General features: G+C 43.0%; 1 protein-coding gene across 1 annotated transcript in view; it reads left to right on the forward strand.

Annotated features, from left to right (window-relative positions):
- The first annotated feature begins 11,693 nt into the window (after positions 1 to 11,693).
- The window catches only part of TBX19 (T-box transcription factor 19), a 26,212-nt gene continuing 21,731 nt past the window's right edge, over positions 11,694 to 16,174 (forward strand). The window contains exon 1 of the mRNA XM_034666692.1: positions 11,694 to 11,703. The gene's annotated coding sequence lies outside the window, so the exon portion shown is untranslated. The remainder of the gene's footprint in view (positions 11,704 to 16,174) is intronic.

Genomic DNA, 16,174 nt, shown 5'->3' on the forward strand with positions numbered 1-16,174 from the left:
GTAGAAAACAAAAATACAATTACCATTCTTACAACAAAATTGGCTTTCATAATTGCTCATGTGTTTGCATTTATTGAGATCTCATTTTTCCATATGGTTTTGAGGTATTGGCTAGTGTGCTTTCTTTCCACCTTGCTTTTGTTCAGTTTTTGTTACTGTGACTGTCTTGATTTCGCTCTCACTTTTGAAGGGCAGTTTTGTTGCACATAGAATTCTTAGTTGGCAGTTTTTTTTTTCTTTTAGTTCTTTGAATATATTGGCTTCCTGTCTTCCAGCCCCCAAAGTTTCTGATGAGAGATCTGCAGATAGTTTTCCTGAGGTTCCCTTGTATGTGATGATTCACTTTGCTCTTGCTGCTTTCAAGATTCACTTCTTCGTCTTTTGAAAGTTTGATTATAATGTGTCTTGGTGTGGGTCTCAGAGTTCATTTTACTGGGGGTTTGTTGAGCTTCTTGGATGTTTATATTCATATCTTCTCATCAAATTTAGGAAGTTTTCAGTCATTACTTCTTCAGATATTCTTTCTGCCCCTTTCTCTTTCTGGGGGCACCCACAGGGCATATGTTGGTGGAGTTAACGGTATCCCAGTGGTCCCTTAGGCTCTGTTCACTTCTATTCAATCTTTTCTGTTTCTCAGTCTTGATAATTTCCATTGTTCTACCTTTAAGTTTCCAGTTCTTCTTTTGTCTGCTCAAATCTGCCTTTGAATCTCTCTTGTGAATTTTTCACTCCGATTATTGTACTTTTCAGTGCCAGAGTTTCTTCTTCTTCTTCTTTTTTTTTTTTTTAGAGTGTCTGCCTCTTTATTGATATTTCCATTTTGTTCACACATCATTTTCTTGACTTTCTCCACATCTTCTTTTGGTTCTTTAAGCCTCTTTAGGACAGTTGTTTTAAAGTCTTTGTCTAATCTGTTTGTCATTAAGTCTTTCTCAGGGACAGATGCTGTTGAATTATTTCTTTCCTTTGAATGGGCCATACTTTCCTGTCCCTGTATGCCTTGTGAGATATATATATATATTGTTTGTTTATTTGTTTGTTTTGTTTTGGTCGAACACTGGAAATTTGAATATAGTGATGTGGTAGTTCCGGGAATCCGGTGTTCTGTCTTCTCCAGGCTTTGCTGTTTTTGTTGTTGTTGCTGTTGTTTATTTTTAAGCAGACTCCACGCCCAGCATAGAGCCCAAAGGGACTCAAACTCACAACCCTGAGATCACAACCTGAGCCGAGATCATGACCTGAGGCGAGATCAAGAGCTGGATGCTCAACTGACACTGAGCCACCCAGGCGCCCCTTGTTTTTATTATTATTATTATTTTTTATTGTTGTAGGCTGTCTCTGTGCCAAGGATAAGCCTGAGGTGTCGCCGTTTCTGAGCCTTTTCTTGGACATGCACTTTCTGTGTTTCCCAGGATATGTCTTGTTTTTGAATGTCTTCGTCTTTAACATATGGCTCCCAAAGGGGAAAAGAAAAGAACGAAGGTGGCTGGGGAGAGGGTGCTGGCCCCTTAAACCTCCTGGCAGTGACTTGGGCTGGAGGGGGTGGGGCTTGCAGTAAGTTGGGGGGAGGTGCAACAGCAATGGCTGCTTACCTGTTTGTGTGCACCTCTGTGATAAGGAGCAGGAGTCAGCCATCAGAGCACAGATCTCCAGGATTTAGAGGTCAGGGTCCTTTTTACCCTAGCTTTATGAGCTGTGTGTAGCTGCCCCAGGAACCTGTGCACTGCTGCCTGTCAGGTGCCTAGGGGTGGGGGATGGGCGGCTGTTCTGTGCTAAGAGCTGAGATGCACTGAAATGAACTGCAGTTTACTGTCCAAGCCTTCCCTTAGAAGTTGCAAGCCTTCAACAGATTCCAGAGTTCCAAAACAGTTATATCAGAATCTGGCAGTGCAGTTGTTATCTAGGTGGGATGATAGATTTCTGGTTCTTCCTAGTGTGCCATCTTTCCAGAATCATCCTCAGCAGTCTGTTGTCCTTTTACTTTAATTGTTTCTGCTAAGAAGTCCGTTTTATGATAATTGGTGTGTCTTTGAAGGCAGTCTGCCTTTTTTCCATCTTTGTACTTAGTTTTCAGTAATTTACTGTGATGTACTTGGGTGCCAGTTTCTTTTTAGGATCTTAAGAGTTTTCAGGGCTTCATGAACCTTTAGCCCAATGTCTTTCATTAGTTTTGGAAAGGTCTTAGCCTTTACCTCTTCAACTGTTGCTTCATAGTTTTTCTTCTTCGAGTATGATATCTCTCTCCCTCTTCTCTGTTTTAGTTCTTTTGTTTCTTCATTCTTCATTGTAGCTATCCTGACCTCTTCTAGGTTATGTATTGTTGAACCTATCCACACTGAGTTCTTATTTTCAGTTGTGTTTTTAGTTCTGGAATTTCCATTTAGTTCTATTAAGAATAGTTTTCAGTTTCCTGTGGAAAAATCCCTACACTTTCTACCTCCCTGATAATGGTCAGCATGTGTCTGTCAAATCCATTATCTGAAGCCCTTATAGTTCTGTTTCTAGTGTCCTTTGGTTTTTCCGGTGTTCCTTCATATTGTCTTTTTTCCTTGTTTGCCTCTTTTCATGATAGGCATTGGTGTTGCATTTGCAGAATGCTTAGTTGAAATAATTTGAAGCCTGGAATCTTCCAGAGACAATTTGTACTTGATCTGGCAAGTGGCTGATCGGGATAAATTCAAGGTGACTAGTAGCTAAGTTACTCCTGGTTTATTCACCTGGGGCGTGGTTTCAAGGCCAAATCCAAAGATAAGGAGGATGTATCAGTTGCTGGACCTCTTGGCACCCTAGTCTCCCTGACCCCAGACTCTGGAGGCCTTCGAAGTGCTTGTCAGATTGTTAGCCTCCTCTTTCAAAATCAGCAAAAATCTTCCCGGGAAAAGCACTGCAAACACCTAGATCACTTCCCTAGCCTCTCTCTTCCTCTGTGTCCTGACCTTGTAATTCTTTGCCATCTTGTTGGCTTTCTGATGACTTCAAGGAGAGGATTATATTTTGTTCACATTCTGTATTTGTCCTCAGCATGAGGACTTGTTTCTGACTTATTTAGTTTGCCATTAATGGAAACAAAAATACCCTCCTGTTAACTTTTGAGATTCTATCATAGCCTCAAATGGCCTTTTTATGTGTTTTTTTTTTTTAATAATTCTTAAGCTTTTGACTAATTGACTAATACGGGTAATGACCATTTAGTTCCCTTCCTGGCTTTTTATTGTTTTTTTATTTTATTTATTTATTTATTTTTTGCTCCGCTCTCTCATTTTCTTCATTTGCCATCTTCTTTCAAGTTCTATCAAAGCAGATGCAAAACAAAACAAAAATAGTTAAGTATTGTGAATATGTCTGTGTAGGCAGGGTGAAATTGGATTTAATTCTTCCTACTTTCCTCATAACCAGAGTAGTTTGCTGGGCTGCCTTAGAATTTTTGTGCTTCATAATTTAGTTTTCGATGATAACATTACATTTAGTTAAGGTAAAATGCTTCAGTTGTACGTTAAAAAACCTGTTCATTTGGTTCTGTATATATGTGTGTGTGTGTGTTTGTGTGTGTGTTCTGTTATAAAAGACATTTCTCATTGGACTTAGATACATACACATAGTGGGTAATTAAAAGTTTCATTTTTGGGGCATCTGGGTGACACAGTCTGTTAAGCATCAGACTCTTGGTTTGGCTCAGGTCCTGATCTCAGGGTGTGAGATCAAGCCTGGTGTTGGGCTCCATACTCAGCTCGAAGTCTGCTTAGAGTTTCTCTCTCCCTCTCCCCCTACCCTTCCTCCCTTTATTTATTAAATAAAGATTCATATATTAGCACAAGTAGGGGGGAGGGGTGGAGAGAGAGAGAGAGAGAAGCAGATTCCCTGCTGAACAGAACCCGATGAAGGGGGGGGCGCCTGGGTGGCTCAGCCGTTAAGCGTCTGCCTTCGGCTCAGGTCCTGATCCCAGGGTCCTGAGATCGAGCCCCACATCAGGCTCCCTGCTCGGCGGGAAGCCTGCTTCTCCCTCTCACACTCCCTTTGCTTGTGTTCCCTCTCTTGCTGTCTCTCTCTGTCGAATAAATAAATAAAATCTTAAAAAAGTTCCTTAAAAAAAAAAAACAAGCAAACCCGATGAAGGGCTTGATCTCATGACCCTGAGATCATGACCTGAGCCGAGATCAAGAATCAGAGGCTTTACCACCCAGGTGTACCCCCCAAGTCTCCTTTTTTAAAAAAACTATTTATTTAGTCATTCATTCATTCATTTGTTCATTCACTCATTCATTCCAGTTGAAGAATAGCTGACACAATATTAGTTCCAGGTGTACAATAGAGTGATTTGACAATTATATACATTAGGAAATGCTTACATGGTAAATATAGTTATCCTTTGTCACCATACAAAGTTATTATAATATATTGACTATATTCCCTGTGCTGTACTTTTCATCCATGTGACTTGTTTTATAACTAGAAGTTTTTACCTCTTAATCTCCTTCACCTATTTTGCCCATCCCCCCACTCCCAAAAATCTACTTTCAACTTACTTTCTTCTGAACTGTTGGATGGAACTCATGCTTCTGTTTTCTGGAGTCATGTTTATCCTTAAGCTAACTCATGAAGAAGGAGGAAGCATTAGCTTTTAGTTGGAATGGCAAAGAGCTTGATTTAAGGTAGATAAGACAACCAACCAATGGACATATCTAAAAAAAAAATCACTAACAAGTTTGTAGATAGAAATGTTTTCTGAACAAGTGAGACTCTATTAAATTATCATGGGGTTGAGGGGATTAGAGTAAGAAAGAAGGGAATATGTCAAATAGTGAGGTCCACTGAGGATCAGAATCAAAATTGCTTCTATTTTAGTGTTTTCAGGAAAATTCCTCCAGCGGAAGTACAGGGTGAAATTGAGAAAATTTATAGATAGTACAAAGTTCAGCAGAAACTAAAAATTCTGCAGCTGATATAAAAGTGCAGGAATATCCACACGATTCTTAGGACTGGGCAGGAAAGTGTTGACTGACAAGCGCACAGGGAAAAGCAGCTCAAGCGGTGTGTGCACAGGCTCCAACTTGCTGGGAAGGTCTTCGGACGTTCTTGTGGATGTGGCGGGAAGCTACTGTCAACAGAGCAGAAACTCCTTCCGCGGCATTTTTGAACCAAAACCTTGGGAATAATTACGATGGCCCACCTCCAGAGTCTGTGCTAGAGCTGGAAATTGTTCACAGATTCCCAGCGTTTGTGACTAGGGTCAGAAGAGAAAGGTTTGCGGCTTTTATGACAGACGCAGCTTGCTAACAGGCTATAAGGGGGCTCTGGGTGTGGAGAGGATGGGAGTCCTGTAAGAAAGGAAACACAGGCTGGCGCCCCAGATTCTTGATCCGGGAATGGAGCTGTTCCTTGAGAACCAAAGGAGGCCATTTTAGATTCAAGTGACCACTGTACAGCGGAAGTGACGTGACCTTGGGATTCTGAGAAGTAGTGCAGGGGCTCCAAGTCACCACTGTCACTTGTTGGAGATAGACAACACCCCTACGTTGTCCGTCCACTCTTCCAGTACATTCCCTTCATTGTGACCAGAGTGGTCTTTCCAAAATGCATTGCTTGTAGGATGAGGCAGTGTCTCAGACCCTGACCCACAAGACTGTACGGTCTCGTCCGGTCCGGCCCCTACCTGTCTGCCCACCGTCCTTCATTGTCTCTTCCCTGTCATGCTCCCTGGCTGTGTGTGCCTTTCATATGCGGTTTCAACTTCCTGTATTTTTCCTTTTTGCCAAGTTCTTTCCTACTTGCCCTTCAGATCTCAAGAGTAAGCCTTGCTTCCTCTGGGAGGCCTCCCCTCACCTCCCTGACCTGTGCCCCTGTCCTTAGCAGACCCTGTTCCATGAGGGCGTGGGCTGTGTCTGTTCTTGCCAACTGCTCTCCCTAGCCCCTCGCACGGCACCTGAAAGAGAAGAGGCACTTGAGGAATGTTTGCTGCATGGACGAAAGTATAACTAGGTTAAGAGAGGCCACAAACGGCCAGGCCGACTGAGTCTGTGGACACATTTTGTTTATCTGCCACCCAATATTTAAAAATGTCTTTTTGACAGCTTTGGCTAGGCATGTGTCTTTCCGCTTCCCCGTCTCTGACATGCTCAGCCGTCACTCGAGTTGTCCGTGTGTCCACGTCCACGGTTAGCTGCAGGAGGGTGGTGGGTGGCTATTAGGGAAAGCACAGATCTTTCAACATTGTCCACATGGAGGACACTCATTCCTCTCCCTGTGCTCTTCCTCCTTACCATCGTCAGAGACTTAATTGGGGATTAGAATGACATTCTCATAGACTAGAAACTCAGAGCAGAATTCATTTTTGGGTGATCTTTCTGATGAAAAATCGCAGCTATTTGGGGGTCTGACAAATAGTTGGTCGCCAGAGGCTTTGGAAAATCTAAACTTTCGGACATGGGAAGGGATGGGCTGTTGGCCTAGGAGGGTCTCTTAAAAGGCTCTGATGACATTGTATTGGAACTGACCCCGGACACTAATGAAAGAGTAATCCTCCCTAAATCACCCCAAAGCTAGTAATCCCCAGGGCTGCAGGTTGGTGATTAAAAAGAAAAGGTAGGAGCAGCTGTCTTTTTGTTCAGTTTAATTATGACCAGTACCGGGGTGAGTGTTAATTTCCCGGTGCCACCGGAGGCGGCTGGACAAAGGTGTTAGGTTTCCGCAGGCCGCAGGGACTGAATGTGCAGACATCGATTCTGCGCTCGGGGATCCGGGCACCGTTCAGGGGAGCTCAAGCCCACGAGCTCGGGTTGCGTGGCTTTCAATTCCTGCCCTTTAAGTCCAAGACAGGGCCTCTGTGTGCCAGAGGACACAGCGGGGCTATCAGGTGTCAGCTAGACGGCACACCTTAATTAATAACCCCCGCCCCCCCCTGCCTGGCAGCAGAGCAGCTGCTGGGCCCGTGAGATAGAACTTTATTGAGTCGTCAGGCGGAAGAGGAACATTTTGCCCCCTTCATCCCTTGAGCAGCGTTCAAGGCCAGAGGTCACAGATCCGGGCGTCTACTTTGCTCGGCTTCCAGTTCCAAATATTCAGGTGGTGTCCAAGGGTGTGCTGACTGTTCTTGGAAGTTAATGCCCCTGATCGTGGGGAGCATGGAACCTGTTCCTCCCAGCTCTACTCCGTGTTCTGTCCTGCAGAACGGTCCCGCCACCCACCTGGCCGTCCAGCCAGACCCTTGAGCATGACTGCACGTGCCTTCTCCTTTGACTGCCATACCAGGGGCAGCAGCTTCCATGGACCCTACCTTCCCAGGAGTGCTCACCCCTGTGGAGTCCTCCTTCCCCATTGCCCCTCCTTGCTTTCCCTCACCCCCTCCAGAGCTCCTGTGCCTGCCTGGTTTCCCACCAAGCTTCTACACTGCCTAAAATGCTGTTCTCAGCTTGTCTCCTTGCCTAAAATCCCCCTGCAAGTCCTCATCCTGCATGGCAGCTTTTGCTAAGCGCTGGTCATCTCACCGCCTTTGTGAGGTTCGAGTTTTCCCTTCGCTGTTGCCTTATTAACGTTGTAATTTAAACGACAGCTCTTTTCTAGCTTTACTTCTTACCTGCCCTAAGAAATATTATCCTTAGAGGCATGGGTTTCACATGCTGGTTACATTTCTCTATTATAATAACCAGCGTTAGTCCATGTGCCACCTAAAATCGCTAACTCATGGGAAACACTGAACATCCAAAGTCCACTGTCATTTCCGATGTGGTCGAATGTTCCATGGGCTGAACTCCTTGATGTTATTTAAATGCTCAGTGTTTTTATTCCTCTGTCGGATATTCCTTTTGTCGGATATTTTCTTTTCCTGGAATATAGTTCTTTCTGTGCCCAAGGCAAACCGCTATGCTTTCAGAACGCAGCGTAAGTGTCCTCTGCTCTGTGGAGGAGTCCCTGGCTCTCCCCTTCCCGTTCCTCCTCCTTGGGGGGACTCCCTGCCAAACCAGCACTGCAGGTAACTGGGCAGTCTCCTCCAACCCTGAGCTCCTTGAGGTCAGACGTGGTGCCTGGCCCAGAGTAAGCGCCAAGCCCTCTTCGAAGCAGGCCCTTAAATGAAAATCCAGATCCATGCGAAATACTTAGGTGGGTGGGTTGTTACAAAAGTAGGTCTTTGCTTTTTTATGGAATTCACAATAGAATTACTTACACAGCAAGTTTCCTTGTTATACTTCACATGCTCTGTAAAGAGGATTTCGGCACCTGGGTTGTGGAGTTGTGTGTCTGTCCCTTCATGACGATCGTGGGGTCACCACTCGTGCGTGTTGGGAAGTGTTGGTGAGAAGCTGGAGCAGCAATTACACGGGTGGATTGTGGACGTGCCATGGTGTGTGGCTGACCACACGGGAGTGTTGCTTGTCTGCACAGCTCTCCAGGAGCCAGGATTTTAAGTGCTTAGGGTTTTGTGTGATGTCTCAGTTCCTCATCTCATTTTATTTTTTTATTATTTTATTTTATTTTACTTTATTTTATTTATTTGAGAGAGAGCGAGCACGGATTGAGGGGGAGAGGCAGATGTGGGGCTCAATCCCAGGACCCTGGGATCACGACCTGAGCTGAAGGCAGACGCTTAACCGACTGAGCCACCCAGGTGCCCCTTCGTCTCCACTCTGCTATTAAATCCCCAGGGCATGGCTTCTACACAGATTATGAATAGTATATTTATTTTTAATTGTGCTGAGTTCTTTTGGTTGTGTGTGTGTGTTTTTTTTTTTTTTTGACACTTTGTTGAAAGTACAACATTCCCCAATCTAGGAAGAACCATGTAATATTTGACTTAAAACCTACTAGTTTTATTATTCATTATTTTCCTTTAAAGCTATTTTTAGCTTTCTTTTTTTTTTTAAAGATTTTATTTATTTATTTGACAGAGACAGACAGCCAGCGAGAGAGGGAACACAAGCAGGGGGAGTGGGAGAGGAAGAAGCAGGCTCCCAGCGGAGGAGCCTGATGTGGGGCTCGATCCCATAACGCCGGGATCACGCTCTGAGCCAAAGGCAGACGCCTAACCGCTGTGCCACCCAGGCGCCCCTATTTTTAGCTTTCTTAATGGAATATTACCTTTCAATGTTTTTCATCAAAATACCTTTAGGTTATCTCAAAGATGGCAATGTATTTTAGAAACAAAAATATTCTTGAAAAAGATGCTTACGAAGTATTAGTTTTCTCTTAAAAAAGCCTCAATAAATATTATAATGCCTCTAAAATTATATTAAAATTATAATTAAATTATATTAAAATATAATTAAACAAAAGCAATGATTTTTCCTAAGTAGCACTTTCTACCTCATTGCATCTTGATATATTAAACAATAAACAATAATTATAGAGTGCCTTCTATCTAGCTGCTAGGTTTAGGTTAAAAGTAATATGGCATGTGAAACTGGAGGCAAAACAGTTTAGTGATTTAGCCCTGAGATGCAGGTACGAACTATTTTTAAATGATGAAGGTATGACATTAAATCACGTATTATCTAAGATTGAACTCTGTATTTTAGGGACATGTTGTGCTGCAAAGACACCTGAAGAGAGAACAGATCAGTGACTTTTTTTTTTAAGATTTTGTTTATTTGAGAGAGCGAATGAGAACACTAATGGGGGAAGAGCGCAAGTGGGGGGAAAGCACAAGTGAGGGGAGAGTGTGAATCTGATGCAGGGCTAGGTCTCAGGACCCTGAGATCATGACCTGAGCCAGAGGCAGACGCTCAACCGTCTGAGCCATCCAGGCACCCCGAGTGACTTGTTTTCTAAGAAGCTTGACCAGAACCCCTACTTATTAAATATGCCAGGGATGCAAAAGAGAGGCTCTTAGAGAATAATTCAGAAAGCAGAAACCTGCTGTAATGGAAAGCCAGAGTAGCATATTATCTCTGAGCAAGACAAGTGCTCCATGATGGGTTCTGAGCCTTTTTTTTTTTTTAAATATATACAATGATTGATCCATTGCTAGTAGATAAAATAACAATAGTCTTTGGAATGAGAATAATCCAGACTGAAATGGCTTTACCATTTACTTGGTATGTGACATGAGCAAGATATGTAATTCCGCAGAGCCTGAGTGCCCTCCTTGTATTAAAAAAAAAGGGTATAGTGGTGGCAATGATTCTTTACCAGGTTATGAATATTATATGCGATCATGTATACAAGCATGTAATACTTAGTAAGTACTTGGTAAGCATATACTACTTAGTACTTAGTAAGTACTTGGTATAACATAATGGTTAAAAGAATAAACTACTCCTTAGGCTCAAATACTGGCCTTACTATTCACTGGCTAGATGCCTGTGGGCAAATTACTTAAAACCACTATGAGCTTCAATTTTCTCACCTAAAAATGAATATCATCATAGCACTGACCCTATAGGATTGTTTTAAGGATTAAATGAAATAATGCCTATGAAGTGCTTAGCATATTTTGTTCTCATCAACTAGCCTTATTTCTGAAAATACAGTGTAAGAAACTAATCATAGATATTCCCAAATATTTATTGTCTAGAATTTTTGTCAAATTCTTTAAAATTATTTAAAAAACCCCAGAGAACCAGTAAATATTTAAGAATAGAAGATAGGTTAAATAAAACATGCCCCATTTATAAGATGGAATGATTTATAAACATTACAGTAAGAATGTAGGCTATTATTTGAAAACATTGGAAAATATTCTTATAAACTTTAAAAATTAGATTATAAAATAAATTTTATTAGTGTTTTATTTACTCATATGGTTAAAAAATTATTACACACACACACACAAGCAGCATTCACCTGTTTCTCTTTCTAGAGGCAATCACTTTCCTTTCTTTTTGCTGTTACTTCTGTCGGTTTTCTCCAGATTTCTAGACATTTTATCTATACTGCTATGTCTTGCTTTTTCAATTTTAGACATTATTTACTATCTTCCCACTGTAGGTGATGAGAATTTAGCACCCCCTTTTCCTTACAATATAAATTCTCCTTCTCTCATCATCTTAATATCATGATTTTTGTTTAAATCAATATTTAATATTTATGTTTTGACAATTGTGTTTTCAGTTAGGTCACAGTATACTGTGATTACATTTTTTTGGACAACTTGTTTTTTCCCTTGTAGTTCAGAGTTGCTTCAGGTTTTCCACTTGTTTTCTTGCTTGTTTTTTTTTAGTGTACTCTGGTAGGCAGAATTTGAAGATGGCTGCCAAGATTTCTGCCCGTGGTGGGCATGCCCCATATAATCCCCTTCCTTTGAGTTTTGGCAGGACCTCTGAAGATGATGAGATATCTTCCCTGTGATTATGTTACCTTATANTGTGGTTTTATTTAAGGGTGAAGTACATAAATGCTTACGGAATACCTGTGTGCACGGGCAGGGCTTTACAAATGTTGGCCTTCCCCATTTCATTGGCATCAGTGGTAATTGGGGTTGGGTCATTTCACTGAGGACTCATCAAATCTGTTACCTAAGGAGTGTGTCTTAATCCTCTGTTTTCAATGTGGTCCTCAGCCCTGCCCCCAACAGTGACTGCTGTTTCTGAGTACAAATCCTCTCAAACCCTCTCTCTTCTGAAAGTCAGTCTCTTGTTTTCTGCTGCAATAGGGGGAAGACAGTTGCCTGGCTGAGGGGTGGGGATATTAAAAGGTAACTGCTTCTTCTAGAAAATTGCAAGACCGCTTCCTGTTTGGTCCTAGCCAGAAGCACCCACCCCCTCCATTTCAGAGGTACGTGATGGAGCCAATGCCTGAGATATTTTGGAGCTCTGTGGCACACACGGGCTTGCTTCTTACTGGCTTCTGACAGCAAAGCTTAGATTTCAACTTTCTCACATCTGCTCTGTCAGTTGCCACACAGCCATTTATTTTGTCAGTTTCCAGCTTGGTTGACATCTCTTATCTGCCCCCATTTCCTCTTCTGCATGCTTCAACTTTGGGGGTTCACATTTTATATTTCCTTAGTGCCATTTTAGAGGGGCTTGGTGGGGAGCAGATATAAAAGCATGTTTTCAATCTGCCATGCTGTTTTTAATCCCACTTTTTAAAGGGGAGAGTATGTGCATATTTGTAGGTGAAAAATACCTATGCCAGACTTGTTAACAGAAGGCAACTCAGGGTGTTGAGATTCCGGGTAGTTTTTATGTTCTTGCTTATGTTTCTCAAAGTCATACATAATAAGATAACTTAGTAGCTAGAAAACAATTATCCAAGTAAAATGATACTATTATCTAGATGTATCAGTCAAGGCATTTTATATTAGTTCCAAATCCAAGAATTAGGTTGAGCCATATGAAATGGCTGTTTTTTCAGGTAAAACAGAGTTTGAGTATCAGCAGTTTCATGTGGTTCCATCTAAAATACCTAACATAACACAGATCTCAGAGGAGACTTAGCCTAGAAAGTGGAGTAGCTGTCTGGCGAGGCCAGATGGCAAGCCAGGAGAGCGTACACCATTCTTATCACAAGGGGACCCTCTCTTGGGGCTGGCCATTGCGTTGTTCCCTAAGAGCTGTTCCCTCCTGGGCCCCCAGGTTGAGGACACTCATGAGCTAACCCGCTAACCTAGTTTTCAGGAGCTCACGATTTGGGATGTAACTCACAAGAAAAGAACCCAGTTATTTCCTCCTTTTCTCCCTTATTGGTACTTCCAGAACACTTTGCACACTCTGTATTAGAGTTCTCTGGGGAGATGCCTTTTTCTCCCTCTTAGGTTGTTAAATTCTTTGAAGGCAGGGATCCTCATCTTAGTGATATTATGGACTGTTTGGGGAAACATTGTTCACTGTATCACTCAGTGTTTCTTTATAAAGATTCACAGGAAAAATTTCTCCCAGGCAAATGGCTTGTTTTTATTTTAGGAACACACTGTCATTATGCCAGATTTCTCCCCCCCCTTTGGAAGAGGAAGCTCAGAGCCACACTTATGCCATGGTTCTAAGCAGTGCCTTCTTGAAATCTCTACTTGGATGGATATGTTGTGGTCTTTGTATTGGTTTCTTTTCTTTTCTTTTTTTTGGTATTAGTTTCTTATTGTTGCTCTAACAGAGTACCACAGACTTAGTGTCTTAATACAACACAAATCTATCTTCTGGTTCTGGAGGTCCCATGTCTTAAATCAGTTTCATTGGGCTAAAATCCAGATGTTGGCAGATGTTCCTTCCAGAAGCTTTAAGGGAGAATCCATTTCCTTCTCTTTCCATCTTTTGGGGGCTTCTTGCATCCCTCAGCTTGTGACTCCTTCCTCTGTTTTCCAAGCCAGCAGCGTAGCATCTTCTCTCTTCTCTGACATCTGTTTTCAGTCCTTACACCTTCTCTGTTCGGCTCTGAGCCTTTTGCTCCTTCATATAAGGACCACTGGGATTACATTGGGCTGTCCCTGATAATTCTGGATAATCTCCCCATCTCCAGATCCTTAATTTAGTTACACATGTAGAGTGCCCTCCCACTCCCTGCCCTTAAGAGATTTTAGTTTTTAGAGCAGTTTTAATTTTATAGCAATACAGAGCTGAAAGTATACAGATTTCCCATATAGCTTCTGCCCACCGCCCCGCCGCCATGCACAGCCCTCCCCTGCTATCAACATCGGCTCCAGAATGGTAAATTTGTTACAATCGATGAACTACATTGACATATCATCATTACCCCAAGTCCAGGGTTGATTGGTTTCTTTTTCTTTTTCTTTTTCTTTTTCTTTTTCTTTTTCTTCCTTTCCTTTCCTTTCCTTTCCTTTCCTTTCCTTTCCTTTCCTTTCCTTTCCTTTCCTTTCCTTTCCTTTCCTTTCCTTTCCTTTCCCCTTTCCTTTCCCCTTTCCTTTCTCCTTTCCTTTCCTTTCCTTTCTTCCTTTCTTTCTTTTCTTTTCTTTCTTTTCTTTTCTTTTTCTTTTCTTTTTTTCTTTCATTCCTTTCTTTCAAACAAAGTTTATTTTTATTAATATTTTAAATTTTAAAAAAAGGTTTTATTTGACAGCGTGAGCAGGGGGAGCTGCAGAGGGAGAGGGAGAAGCAGACTCTCCCTCACCGGCCCCCGAGTGGGGATCCCAGGACCCTGAGATCATGACCTGAGCGGAAGGCAGATGCTTGACCGACTGAGCCCCCCAGGCATCCCCCCCCCGGGTTTTCATCAGGTTTCCTTCTTGGTGTTGTAAATTCTGTGGGTTTGGACAAATGTATAATGACATGTATCCATCGTTATGGTATCTTACGGAGTATTTTCTCTACCTTAAAAATCCCCTGTGCTGTACCTCTTCATTCCTCTTTTTCCCCAACCCCTGGCAGCCACCAGTCTTTTCACCATCTCTATAGTTTTGCCTTTTCTAAAACGTCATAGTTTCCGTATGTAGCCTTTTCAAACGGACTTCTTTCACTTAGTAGTATGAATGTAAGGGTTTTCCACGTCTTCTCATCTTTGAGAGCTCATTTCTTTTAAGTGTTGAATAGTATTCCATTGTCTGGGTGTGCCACGGTTTATTTAACCATTCACCTATTAAAAAACATCTTGGTTGCTTCCAACTTTTGACAATTATGAATAAAGCTGCAGAAAATCTCTGTGGGTTTTTGTATGGACATACATTTTCAACAGCTTTGGATAAATACCAAGGAAAGTGACTGCTGGATCATACAGTAAGAGTATATTTAGTTTTTCTTTTTTTTTTAAAGATTGATCGATAGATTTATTTATTTATTTATTTAGAGCACGAACACAAGCCACGGGGGGTGGGGAGCAGAGGGAGAGGGAGAATCTGAAACAGGCTCCCCGCTGAGCACAGAGCCCAGCGTCAACAAGAGGCTCGATCCCACGAAGCTGAGATCATGACCTGAGCCAAACCAAGAGCCAGAAGCTCAACTGACTGAGCCCCCCCCCCAGGTGCCCCTGCCCTGAATGCGTTTTAAGTACTATCTTTACCCTGATTTTATCTCATTTGTGCTTTTATTTTTCCTTTTGTTTTGATCCTCTTTGGGTTGTAGTGAGAGAACAACTCACAACCCCCCGGATCTGCTCTGGGTCAGGAAGGTAGAGCTACCCACCTCGGTCCTTTCCCTCACCTCCCCAATTTGTACTGTGTGTCACGGGTGAAAGAAGCATTTTCTACTAGTAGCATATTACCAGGGAATGTGGGAATTCACCCTGGAATGCCAGATAGGTCATGGACCAACAGGAGAGCCAGAGAGCCCTTCTGGGTCCTTCTGGATCCTTCAGTCCTAGGGAGGAAGTCCNTAGATCAAAGTAACTCCGCATCGTCATGTCAACAGCTTATTTTCAGTTGCTGAGGGCAGAGTGCCTCCGTAGAGAGAGTAATATGATGCTAAATGAGTTTTTTTTCTCCCTCTGGCCCGAGGGCTGGACAGAAACAAACTGGGGCTTTGAGTCCTAGGGAGGAAGTCCTGTTTGCCAGAGGCGCTGAGGGCCCTTGGGATGTGCAGAGCGTGCGTTTGCATAGGGTCCCTCAGGAGGGAGAGGAGCAGTAGGGGTGCCTGGGGAGANTAGGGTCCCTCAGGAGGGAGAGGAGCAGTAGGGGTGCCTGGGGAGAAAGGAGACCTTAGCTCTTCCCTTGTCTCTGGATCGTGACCCTTGAGTGGGTGGTGTTGCACAGAGCATCTTCCTTCCCTCTCTGGTGCGGCTGTCACAGGCCTGGCACAGTGCCCTTGGCCTTCCATGCGTGCTCTTCTCTCCGGGGCTAGGAGATAGCTGCGGGATTTGGGTTCTTGACTGTGTCCGGGAAGCCTGCTTTGGCATCAAGTTTGCCGATCCTCCCCGGGACTTCTTTTCCTATAGGTGCCACATGCCACGATTTATACACAAACATGATTTGCCTGATTGTTGCAGTCTGGGCCTGGAACAATTTTAATTAATGGGAAAATGGTCCTCAAAACAGTGATTAGACCTCTTCAGGTACAACAAGATAAAAGCCTGATAATTTGGATGGAGTACTCTTCTTAAACGTCTATTCTATGCACAGCAGCCAATGGGAAAGCCAGGCTCTCTCCCACCTGATCCAATGAGTAATTAAGAGAGGGCTTTTTCTTCCTACCTCTCCCCTCCCTCCCCCTCCCCACTAAAGCTTAACAGGTTGGTGGTATAATTTGGAGACTTTAAGGGGTGTCATGCTAGGAGCTTAGGCAAGAGCCAGGGGATCTTCTCTCCAGCTCCCCAGCCACTGCCCAGCTGGGTTTGAAAAGCAGGCAAGTGAGAGGAGGAAGGA

This window comes from Ailuropoda melanoleuca, chromosome 8 (assembly GCF_002007445.2).
Source record: "Ailuropoda melanoleuca isolate Jingjing chromosome 8, ASM200744v2, whole genome shotgun sequence".
Taxonomy (NCBI): Eukaryota; Metazoa; Chordata; class Mammalia; order Carnivora; family Ursidae; genus Ailuropoda; species Ailuropoda melanoleuca.